Here is a 12615-nt window from a genome sequence, read left to right on the forward strand (position 1 = left end):
CCCATACTTCTTGCAGGCTTTGTTCATTTCTTTTTCTTCTTTTTTCTTTTGGTTTCTCTTCTCGCTTCATTTCATTCATTTGATCCTCCATCGCTGACATTCTTTCTTCCAGTTGATCGAGTCGGTTACTGAAGCTTGTGCATTTGTCATGTATTTCTCGTGCCATGGTTTTCGTCTCTTTCATTTCGTTTGTGAGCTTCTCTGCATTAATTACTCTAGCCATCAATTCTTCCACTTTTTTTTTCAAGATTTTTAGTTTCTTTGCGCTGGGTACGTAATTCCTCCTTTAGCTCAGAGAAATTTGATGGACTGAAGCCTTCTTCTCTCATCTCGTCGAAGTCATTCTCCGTCCAGCTTTGATCCGTTGCTGGCGATGAGCTGCGCTCCTTTGCTGGGGGAGATGCGCTCTTATTTTTTGAATTTCCAGCTTTTCTGCCCTGCTTTTTCCCCATCTTTGTGGTTTTATCTGCCTCTGGTCTTTGATGATGGTGATGTACTGATGGGGTTTTGGTGTAGGTGTCCTTCCTGTTTGATAGCTTTCCTTCTAACAGTCAGGATCCTCAGCTGTAGGTTATAGCTGTAGGAGATTGCTTGAGGTCCACTCCAGACCCTGTTTGCCTGGGTATCAGCAGCAGAGGCTGCAGAAGATAGAATATTTCTGAACAGCGAGTGTACCTGTCTGATTCTTGCTTTGGAAGCTTCCTCTCAGGGGTGTACTCCACCCTGTGAGGTGTGGGGTGTCAGACTGCCCCTAGTGGGGGATGTCTCCCAGTTAGGCTACTCAGGGGTCAGGGACCCACTTGAGCAGGGAGTCTGTCCCTTCTCAGATCTCAACCTCCGTGTTGGGAGATCCACTGCTCTCTTCAAAGCTGTCAGACAGAGTCGTTTGCGTCTGCAGAGCTGCTGCCTTTGTTATTATTTACTGTGCCCTGTCCCCAGAGGTGGAGTCTACAGAGACAGGCAGGTTTCCTTGAGCTGCTGTGAGCTCCACCCAGTTCGAGCTTCCCAGCAGCTTTGTTTACCTACTTAAGCCTCAGCAATGGCGGGCGCCCCTCCCCCAGCCTCGCTGCTGTCTTGCCGGTAGATCACAGACTGCTGTGCTAGCAATGAGGGAGGCTCCGTGGGTGTGGGACCCTCCCGGCCAGGTGTGGGATATGATCTCCTGGTGTGCCAGTTTGCTTAAAGCGCAGTTTTGGGGTGGGAGTTACCCGATTTTCCAGGTGTTGTGTGTCTCAGTTCCCCTGGCTAGGAAAAGGGTTCCCTTCCCCCTTGCGCTTTCCAGGTGAGGCAATGCCTCGCCCTGCTTCAGCTCTCGCTGGTCGGGCTGCAGCAGCTGACCAGCACTGATCGTCTGGCACTCCCCAGTGAGATGAACCCAGTACCTCAGTTGAAAATGCAGAAATCACCGGTCTTCTGTGTCGCTCGCGCTGGGAGTTGGAGACTGGAGCTGTTCCTATTCGGCCATCTTGCTCCGCCCCGCTCACTTGATTTATTGTATTTGGAGCCCCTTCCTGCTCTGCTCATACCTGACGAGCTACCTGCTGTAAGATTACCTTGCATGGAAAGAGGGACTTAGAACTGATTAAATTGCAGTTTTTAACGAAAAAATTATCCTGGATTATCCACCTGAGCTCAGCATGATCAAAAAGGGCCTTATACATAAAGATGAAGCAGGAAAGTAAGACACAAAGAAGTTGTGACAATGGAAACGGCGGTGAAAGTGATGTGGGAACCCATGCCCGGGAATGTAGTATCTTCTAGAAGCTGAAGACAGCAAGAAAATATATTCTTCCCAAAGTCTCAAAAGGAAATTATTTTGATGTCAACACCTTGATTTTAGCCCCATAGTACCCATTTTGTATTTCTGACTTCCAGAAAATGTGTTGTTGCTTTAAGCTTCAAATTAAGTTATTGCAACAATAAGAATAAAACTAAAGCAACTACCCTACAATTCTTTTAATTTTAAAATATAAAGGAATACATATATCTAGTGGCTGGTAGAAGCCACCCATTGATTTGTTGCCCCATAAAATAAAAGTTATCTTAAAAAATATCAAGTGAAAGCCCATTAAATCCCCATACACACACACCCATGATAATAAATCAACACAAGGGTCACAAAATTTAATATCCCTTCAAATATTTTTTAAATGAAGAGATAGACTATTTTATCATAGCCATGTTTAATTTACCTCTGTGGACACTCCAGAAACAATGGATCATGCTCAATACTGTGGACAACAATGAATGTAAACAGGTCATATCTCGATTGCACTTGCTGTACTGCATGTTGTATGCGTAGCAGAGCAGGTGAGCCTGGCTTCAGATACTTGGCATACAGCTATCACTTTATTAAATACTTTGTTCTCAGTACACATGAGGAGGGGAAATAAAAAACAGGTTGCTATTACATAGTAAAAAATATATATATATATTTGATGTCTGGATGCAAGGGTATATTAATTATACCACTCTCTGTACTCATATGGTATAAAGTCATCTGAATCATGTTGACCTTGCAAAGAATATCATGCTAATTAATATATTGATGAAAGAGAGTAGGAGAGAAGCCCCATATTTGGTGGAGGACACAAAACTCCAGCTTCCCAGGGCAAGTCAACACATCAGTTCGATATAAAAGTTAAGATGCTGCACCTCATACCTTATACTGATAATAAAAAGACACAGAGTTTGGTGGAACTTTGTTTATTTTGGAGACAACACACATCATACTTCGGAACATAGCTTCAGTCCACTGTTTCACAGACTCTGAAAGCTGCTGGTTTCACATAGTTACAAGGCAAGATTAAGCAATGCAACAACTCCATGTCACAGGCCAGCTGCTCTACCTTTTGCGGCCTTTGATCCAGGCTATACGATGCTGGTAGAAGTATTTAGTGTATGGAGGCTCTGAAAATACCCAGCTAGGGAATTAACATAGGCTCCCTAGGATTTGGCAGAAAGTATATCTTCCAAAGAGAGAAGTGTTATGCTTGAAAAATAGCTTAAGAGTTCTGATGTCAGCAACAACATGTTGGAAACCTTGGAAGCTGCCTCTTTCATCATTACAAGAAGAAATAGCTGAACAAACTGTAAACTTACTACTTTTTCTTAAACCAATCAGAGGAACACGGTTATGGGATAAAATATCACCCTGAAATCCAGAGAGGCAGGTGCACCCATAGAGACCCAGCTGTTGAGATCTGCTTATCTGAATTGGAAGCTACTGGAGCAATAAACTGGTAGGAACACTTAAGTAGTAATTGACAAATAGATGAAGGCTAAGTTTTCAAAAGAGAAACTTCTACAAGTCATGATGTTAGAGAAGTTCTCACATTTTCCTGGGCATTCCCTCCAAGAATCCTACCAGGTTGTCATGCTGAAAAACAGAGAATGTGCCTTTTGTGACTCTGGCAGAGGATGAGGAATAGCAACCATTGTGGAGCATGCCCAGACCCTTTCTCTAGAGCCAAAGCTTACACTCTAGGAGAAAAGATTTCACCGGCTTCACCAGAGCATACTTTTGAAACCCCATCCCAATGACTGCAGGAGATTACTTCCCACTCCAGCCCCTTCTAGAGTTCCTGTCTCCTTGAGTGGGAGTAAAATATTCAACAGAGGATAGGGCTCTAAAAAAGGTGTTGGGAACACTGTGCCTGGCTAAAAGAATAGGAAGCAAGGGACACACACTATGTAAGTGAAGTAGTGACAGAAAATCTGATAAAGTCCCTAGGACTGAGGACCACCAAAAGATAGAGAGTTAATCAGAATATTCTAGAACACTCTTCTCCACCATACTTTATCACCACAACAACAGGGCTCCAGTTTAAAACAGTGGATTTGACTAGAAAGAGCACGGATACTTCTAAAATCAGTATATAGGAAAGACTCAAGAAAGTTGAAAAAACAAAACAAAACTGACATTAGAAGATCTTAGAGACTCTGATACCTATACCTACAATACACGTTAAACACAAACCAACTTCTAATCTCATAATAAAGTCCTATTTCCTCAGTTTCTATTAGTTAATACAGATTATCCTGCTGTAATTTATCAGCAGGACAATGAATTAGAGCAGGACAATCTGTATGCTTTGTCCTGGCAAATCACAATGCACAACAAAAGGCAAAAAGAAAAAAAAAATGATTATGATTAAGAGGACAGAAAGTAAGAATCACAACCAGACTTAGATATGACACAGATGTTAAAATTATGGGACAGAAAATTTAAAACAGCTATTTATAATACATTAGGTATTCTAATAAAAAAGGTAAACAACATATGAGAACTTGGATGAAGAAAGATCAAAACTTTAAGAATATTTGAAAATTATGTACCTGATAATATTCTAGTGTTGAGAATACATAAAACCTATAACTCAACACCTAAAAGACAAAGAACCCAATTATGAAATGGACAGAGTTGGGCTAGAAATTTATTCAGAAAAGATATACATATAGCCAACAAGCACATGAAAAAAATGCTGTTTGATTAGTCCTCAGGGTAATAAATAGCAAATCCATGTCCAATAGGACAACTTCATATCCAATAGGAAAGTTGTAATAATAATTTTAATAATAATAATAATAAACAGAAAATAAGTGTTTGTGAGGCTGCAGTAAAATTGGAATACATACATTTCTGGTGAAAATGTGAAATGGTTTCATCATTGTGGAAAAAGTTTGACAGTTCCTCAAATATTAGAACATAGAATTACCACATAACTGGACAATTCCACTTACAGATCTATGCATAAAGAATTTAAAATGAACATTCACACAAAAACTTGTACATGAATGCTCACAGCAACACTAATCTCAATAGTCAAAAATGAAAACAATAAAAATATCCATCAAATGATGAAGAAACCTAATATTCTATAGATATACCGTAGAATATTATTTGGCCATAAAAAGGAATGAACTAAATACTGATACTTGAAAAAACATGAATAAATCTTTAAAATATTACATTAAGCATGGTTGTGAATGTAATAAAAGCCACTGAATTTTATATATTAAAATGATTAAAATAAATTAATATAAATTTTTCATTGATAAAAGTATGCTAAAAAGGTAATGTCAAGGTAAAAGATATGCTATACTAACATGAATCAAAAGAAATCTGGAGTAGCTATATTGATTTTAGACAAAGCTACCTTCAGAACAAAAAGAATCATCAGTGATAATGAGGAGAATTACATAATGATGAAAGGGTCAATTTTCCAAAAGGACAAAACAATATAAGTGGTAATGCACTTAAAAAAAGAGTGTCAAAATACATGATGCAAAATATATTAAATGAAAAGAAAAATAGACAGCCACTACTTTAGTTAGAGACTTCAATACCCCTCTGTCAGTAACTGGCAGATCACACAGGCAGAAAACCAGTAAAAGTACAGTTTACCTGAAAAACACTATGGAGAGACTTGATCTATTGACATTTATAAGATGCTCCATCCAACAGCTGCATAAAACACATCGTTCTTAAGCACACATAAAACATTCACTGGGATAGATCATATTCTATACCATAAAATACAGTTTAATGATTTTTAAAAAAATTATAAAATATATGTTCTCAGGCCACTGTGTAATTATTCTAGAAATCAATAAGGAAAGATGGCTGAAATGCATCCTCCAAGGAGATTAAATGATATACTTTCACATAAATGATGGGTGGAAGCAAAAGTTCTAAAAACTAAACTAAAATAAAATTTAAGAAAATTTGTGGGATGCTGAGATAAAGCAGTGTTTATATTTTTTAAAAAGTGCTAAATTCATAGATAGAGAAGAATCAATTAAAAGCTGTACCCTAAGATTCCATCTTACAAAACTAGAAAAAAAGCAAATAACACCTAAAGCAAGCAGGAAAAAAAGAAACAACAAGTTAGAGCAGGTATCAGTGGTACAGAACAGCAGTCCCCAAACTTTTTGGCAACAGGGACCGGTTTCATAGAAGACAATTTTTCCACAGACAGTTGGGGGTTGGGAGGATGGTTTCAGGATGAAACTGTTCCACCTCAGATCATCAGGCATTAGATTCTCATAAGGAGAGTGCAACCTAGATCCCTCACATGCGCAGTTCACAACAGGGTTCAGGCTCCTATGAGAATCTAATGCTACATGACTGATCTGACAGGAGGCGGAGCTCAGGCGGTAATGCTCACTCAGCGCCTGCTGTGTGGTAGGTGGCCTAGGGGTTGAGGATTCCTGATATGGAAAACAGAACAATAGAGCAATTCAATTACATGACATTGATTTTAATATATCAATGAAATTGATTAAACTCTGAGCAGAACAGTCAAGGAAACAAAAGTACCAAAAGCATAAATGAAAGAAAAGTCATCAATACTTACTGCACCAACATTTAAAAATTAAAGGAATACTATAAAAAACTATGTCTACACTTGATATTTAGATGAAAATGGACCAATTTCTTAAAATATATAAACTACCAAAACCCATAGAAGGAAAACTATTAGGATGGTGCAAAAGTAATAGTAGTTTTTCGCATGGTTGGAATTTGTCATTTGATATTGGAATACATTCCTAAATAAATGTTGTTACGTTAAACATCATTTAAGTGGGCATTCATTGCTTTATGTTTTTTGGCTAATGACTTGTTACCTGCTATTTATTTTATGTTTATCTTAGACTACGGAAATGTTGTTAGGCAAAAAATAAATTTGAGCAATTTTCTTATTAGAGTTCAAAATGGGTCATAAAGCAGTGGAAAGAATTTGCAACAGGAACAACACATTTGGCCCAGGAACTGTTAATGGACATACAGTGCAGTGGTGGTTCAAGAAGTTTTGCCAAGGAGATGAGAGCCTTGAAGATGAAGAGCATCGTGGCCAGTCATAGGGACTTGACAACAACCAATTGAGATCAATCATTGAAGCCGATCCTCTCACAACTATATGAGAAGTTCCCGAGGAACTCAACATTGACCATTCTACAGTCATTCGGCATTTGAAACACAGAGGAAAGGTGAAAAAGTTTGACAAGTGGGTACCTCATGAGTTGAGCAAAAATAAAATAAAATAAAATCTTCATTTTGAAGTGTCTTCTCTTATTCTACGCAATAACGAACCACTTCTTGATACAATTGTGATGTGTGATAAAAAATGGATTTTATATAACAACTGGTGATTACCAGTTCAGTGGATGGACCAAGAAGAAACTCCAAAGCATTTCCCAAAGCCAAACTTACAGCAAAAAAGGTCATGGTCACTGGTGGTCTGCTGCTGGTCTGATCCACGATAGCTTTCTGAATCATGACAAAACCATTACATCTGAGAAGTATGCTCAGCAAATCAGTGAGACACACTGAAAACTGCATCACCGGCAGCCGGCATTAGTCAACAGAAAGGGCCCAGTTTTTCTCCATGACAACTCCCGACCACATGTTGCACGACCAACACTTCAAAAGTTGAACGAATTGGACTAGGAAGTTTTGTCTCATCTGCTGTATTCACCTGATCTTTCGCCAACTGACTACCACTTCTTCAAACACCTTGACAACTTTTTGCAGGGAAAACACTACCACAACCATCAAGATGCAGAAAATGCTTTCCAAGAGTTCATCGAATCCCAAAGCACAGATTTTTATGCTACAGGAAGAAACAAACTTATTTCTCACTGGCAAAAAATGTGTTAATTGTAATGGCTCCTATTTTGATTGATAAAGGCGTGCTTATGCCTAGTTATAATGAATTAAAATTCATGGTCTGAAACCACAATTACTTTTGCACCAACATAATAGATAATATGAAAAACATTAAATGTACCAGAAAAAAAATAGAAATAATAATTCAAAGCTTTCCAGTAAAGGAGGGGTCTTCCATTAGCAGAGGACAATTCTCTAAGTAAGGACATCACTGTGAGCCATTAGCAATCAACGGTGACAGCAGATGGGAGAAGCGTATGATGAGACGTGCCTCATCATACGCTTCTCCCTTTTGAAATTCAGGTCCCATTGACCAGCATTCACATCAGCACAGACCTTAAGACTGATAGACAAAGTCTTTAAGTCTTACAAGAAATATTTACAATCTGTACTCTCTGAAGCCTGCTACCTGAGGGCTTCATCTGCATGATAAACCCTTGGTCTTCACAAACCCTTATCATAGCCCAGACATTGTTTTCTATGGATTCCAGGTCTTTAGATAATAACTCTTTCAGTTGATCGCCAGTCAGAAAATCTTTGAACTGCTTATAACCTGGAAGCCCTCCACTTCCAATTGTCCCACCTTTATGGACCAAACCAACGTACATCTTAGATGTACTGATTGATATATCATATATATACTTAATATTTATAAAAGCAAGTTGTAGCCTGACCACCTTGGGCAAGTGTTCTGAGGCTCTCCTGAGGGGTATGTCATGGGCCATTGCTCTCTCGCATTTGGCTCAGAATAAATCTCTTCAAATATTTTACAGAGCTTGACTCTTTCCATTGACAATAATTCAGCACCCAATATGGGGCATCAGGGAAGATCTGGGACCCTGACAAAGTTGCCCAAACTCAGAGCTAAGTTCCAAGCCGGGGCTCATTGAAAGCCTCCCCAGTGTCAAGCTTCTTCACTGGTGGAAATGGCAAGTCTGCCCGAGCCTCAAACCTCCCATTTGGTTGATGGTCCTTGATTTATTCTGAGCTGGTTTTACTTTTTCCTCTTAGGAAGTTGTTGCTTAGTATCTTATTCTAGTTTGGTTGTTAGGATCCTAATCCTAGTTCGGAGGTGCCTTCTAAAGGGTTTTCTTCATTGCCCTTTTCTAAAAACAAGGGGAATTACCCCCTTTTGGGCACCTCATTTGGTTTCATGTTTGGGGGTGCATTCTAAGGGGTCTCCTCCATTGCTTTTTCTCCTAAAATTAAGCTGAGTTGTCCTGTTTGTGCATCTGTGTGAGGAATTGAACAGTCACTTTCAGAGATATACGTGGAGGGAGCTCCATAGTTCGGAAGAGAAAGGGCATTTCCCTCCTGTCAGCGAAAAGTTGTCTCTGGGTGACCAGAGGGCCAAGTGGGAGAGTCTGGAGGGTTAACCTCTATTCACTCAGTGTTTTGAGCCCTCTCAGAGGTGATGGACTTCTGGAGAGAGAAACTGAGACACTGAAGAGGGTGAAAATAACTCAGTGCTCACACAATGTGGAGTCCTGCTCACACTCAGCACACAGCCATCCACCACATGCAAAAAAGCCGAGGACACAGGTCAGTTCCTCTTAAGAAAAAAAAAAAATAGTGGGAAAGAAATAATCTAAGAATGAGGAACAACAAAGATAATGACCCTCATTTGGGCATCCCATTGGTTTTAGGGTGGCTCTGTGTGCAAGTGCTAATATCAATAGAAAAGTTCAAGAGCATGCCAGGCTTCTTAGTACTCCTGTTGGTTGCATATTATGGCCTATCCTACACATTTTAAACTGATGGCGAATTATATCAAAGAATTCAGAACCCAAAGGTGGACCTACAACTGCAGAGCTCCTAAGTTCTTTCTTTCTCCTTCCTTCCTTCCTGCCTTCCTGCCTTCCCTCCTTCCCTCCTGCCTACCTGCCTGCCTTACTTCCTTCCTTTTCTGCCTTCTTTAAATCTGCTGTTACTTTTACACTGAGATAAAAACCACTGCTTGGGCCAGGTGCGATGGCTCACACCTGTAATCCCAGCACTTTGGGAGGCCGAAGCGGGCGGATCACATGGTCGGGAGATCAAGACCATCCTGGCTAACACGGTGAAATCCTGTCTCTACTACAAATACAAAAAAATTAGCCGGGCGTGGTGGCCGCGCCTGTAGTGCCAGCTACTGGGAGGCTGAGACAGGAGAATGGCGTGAACCCGGGAGGCGGAGCTCGCCGTGAGCTGAGATGAGGCCACTGCACTCCAGCCTGGGCAACAGAGCGAGACTCCGTCTCAAAAAAAAACAAAACAACAAAAAACAAAACCAAAAAAAACACTGTTTGGATCAACCTATTTTTTTCCTTTGTTTATTTATTTTGTAAACCGGTGAGTGTGTATTAATATCTCATGCCTTGAGTTCTGAAGTAAAAGCTATAGGATATTTGTATGAGTATGCATAACTCATACGCCACAAGGTACCAAATTGGCTTAAAGTTAAGGAGTACTCATAAATTAAGTAAGTAATAAGCCCAAATGCTTTTCAAGTTTATGTGACTTAAGTAAAATCTTTAACAAATAAGCTGGCTTTAAAATTATTATTGGTAACATAATATTAGAAGTGTCCTAAAAATTGTCAGCATTTTTTTTCAACTTCTTGATAAAGCAGTTTCCTACTTATCCTTGCCAAATACAATAAAGTGTCAAATTTAGCATAAGGGTTATAAAACTATAAAACCAGCCCAAAACAGAATGATCTTTGCTTGTGTAGTTATTGATAGATAAGATATTTAATATTGCTGGTTTAATGAAAACAGCTAAGTTCTGAGTTATCAGTAAAAATTTCCAAATATTTACCCTTAGGTTTCTTACTGAGGCAGACATCTGAAATTCATAGGCTATAAAAATGGTTAACAAGAAGATAACTTTAAATAATGACTATCACAGTTTTCATAAGTAATCTAGGTAAAATACTAAAAATAAATATATCAATCAGGTAAATGTAATAAAATAAATGCTTAGAAACAAATGTCATAATTTAGAATCTAAAGTTATATCAAACTGAATAACAGATATTCATCAAATGTCTGGGTAATTTTCAATTTAAAAAAATTATAGTATAGGAAAACATTTTCCAAAAAAATATATACTTACTAAAATGTAAATAAATATTGTTTTACTTAAAGGTTATAAACAAAACAAGGTAAAGGGAACCAGGAAATAAGAGACATAAAAAAGTTATATATAGAGAGATAGATATATAGTTATATATACAGTTATATGTAGTTATATATATATACAGCTATATATATATAAAAAACTGTGTGTGTCTGTGTGTGTGTGTGTGTGTGTGTATATATATATATGAATATATAAAGAGAGAGAGAGAGAGAGAGATTTTGTAAGAAAAATGACTTTGTGTGAGACAGAATCTTGTATGGCAAATTTTTGTCCTAAAAAGACATGACTGGTTTAAGAAGGATTTAGGACAAACCAGAAAGTCCTAGCAAGTTGCAAATGGTCTAAGTTGTAGTAAGGTTAGTAAAACAGGAATTTATTTTAAAATGTTCTATAATTAATTTGGCTATACTTTTTAAAACATCTTTTTAGAAATTGGGCTTGGTTTTATTAAAATATTGACTTACTCTTAATGTAAGAATTTATTAACTTTTAACTTCTATAATCTGTTTCTTTTGGAAATGTTTCAATTTAATATCTCAGAAGTTCAACTCCTGTTGTACACTTCAGTTCTTTATCCCTTTTGCTGTGATGCTAACTTGTTCCTTCAACTGTCGTTGACTTCTGTAACTTTTTTTTAATAGTCTAATGCAAGGAAGATGATTTTTTTGAAAATAGATAATTGCAAAATCTTACAGGAGCTGCCTCTGTCTGTATGTTATGGTTAAATATTTATATGTGTCATGTGGAAGGGATATTTCACTACCAAATTACATGAAAAAGTTCTAATCAACTGGCTTAAGAAAAAGTAAGTGCTTTTCAGGCTAGTAAAAGTTAGCTCTGATGCATTTTAGTTCACACAACTTTAGCAATATTTGCTACGATTAATTTGGTAAATTTAATCTCAAAATTATCTCCAGTAGTGTAAAGCGTTAAAGTTATGTTATGTAAACTCAGTTCCCCCCCCCACACCCCCGGCACTGGGAATTGGGGTTTCTAAGAGTTAAAATAGTAAGAAAGTATGGTGTATTTGGTGATGTTTATAAAAATACAAGGAAGTGTTTTTTTCCTAAAGAAATTTAACTTTTTTCTAGTTTAAAGGATATTTAAGAATACCTTTAAAATAAATTTAAAAATATATAAATAAAATTAAATGGATAAAGAGAAAAATAGCAAGGTGGTGAACGAGAAACCTTTGACTTTGGGCATGTTATTCATTGTCACACTGCTATAAAGAACTACCTGAGACTGGGTAATTTATGAAGAAAAGTAGGTGTAATTGACTCACAGTTCCACAGGCTTAACAGGAAACACGACTGGGAGGCCTCGAGAAACTTCAATCATGGCAGAAGGTAAAGGGGAAGCAAGTACATCTCACCATGGTGGAGCAGGAGAGAGAAAGAGAGAGCTGAAGTGCCACAGCCTTTAAACCTCAGATCTCATGAGATGTCATTCACTATCACGACAACTGCTCCCATGATCCAATCACCTTCCACCAGTTTCCTGCTCCAATATTGGAATTACAATTGAACATGATATTTAAGTGGGGACACAGAGCCAAACTATATCAGATGGTTACTAAAAAATGAAATAAATAAAATGAGAAATGATGGTATTAAAACAGAGGTCTTTACAACAGTATCGGAGGTTGGGTAGACGAAAGGGAATCTTTGCCGATTCCCCAATATTCAAGAGCCCCACATCAGTTTTCTGCATTTGCCCCATATTGGAGAAATTTGAGAAAAATCAAACGTCAAATGTTCTAATGAGAAAGATGACATTGCCTGGGAGCAATGCTGAGGCAAATTAACATCAAGATTAAC

This window comes from Chlorocebus sabaeus, chromosome 18, assembly GCF_047675955.1.
Source record: "Chlorocebus sabaeus isolate Y175 chromosome 18, mChlSab1.0.hap1, whole genome shotgun sequence".
Lineage (NCBI taxonomy): Eukaryota > Metazoa > Chordata > Mammalia > Primates > Cercopithecidae > Chlorocebus > Chlorocebus sabaeus.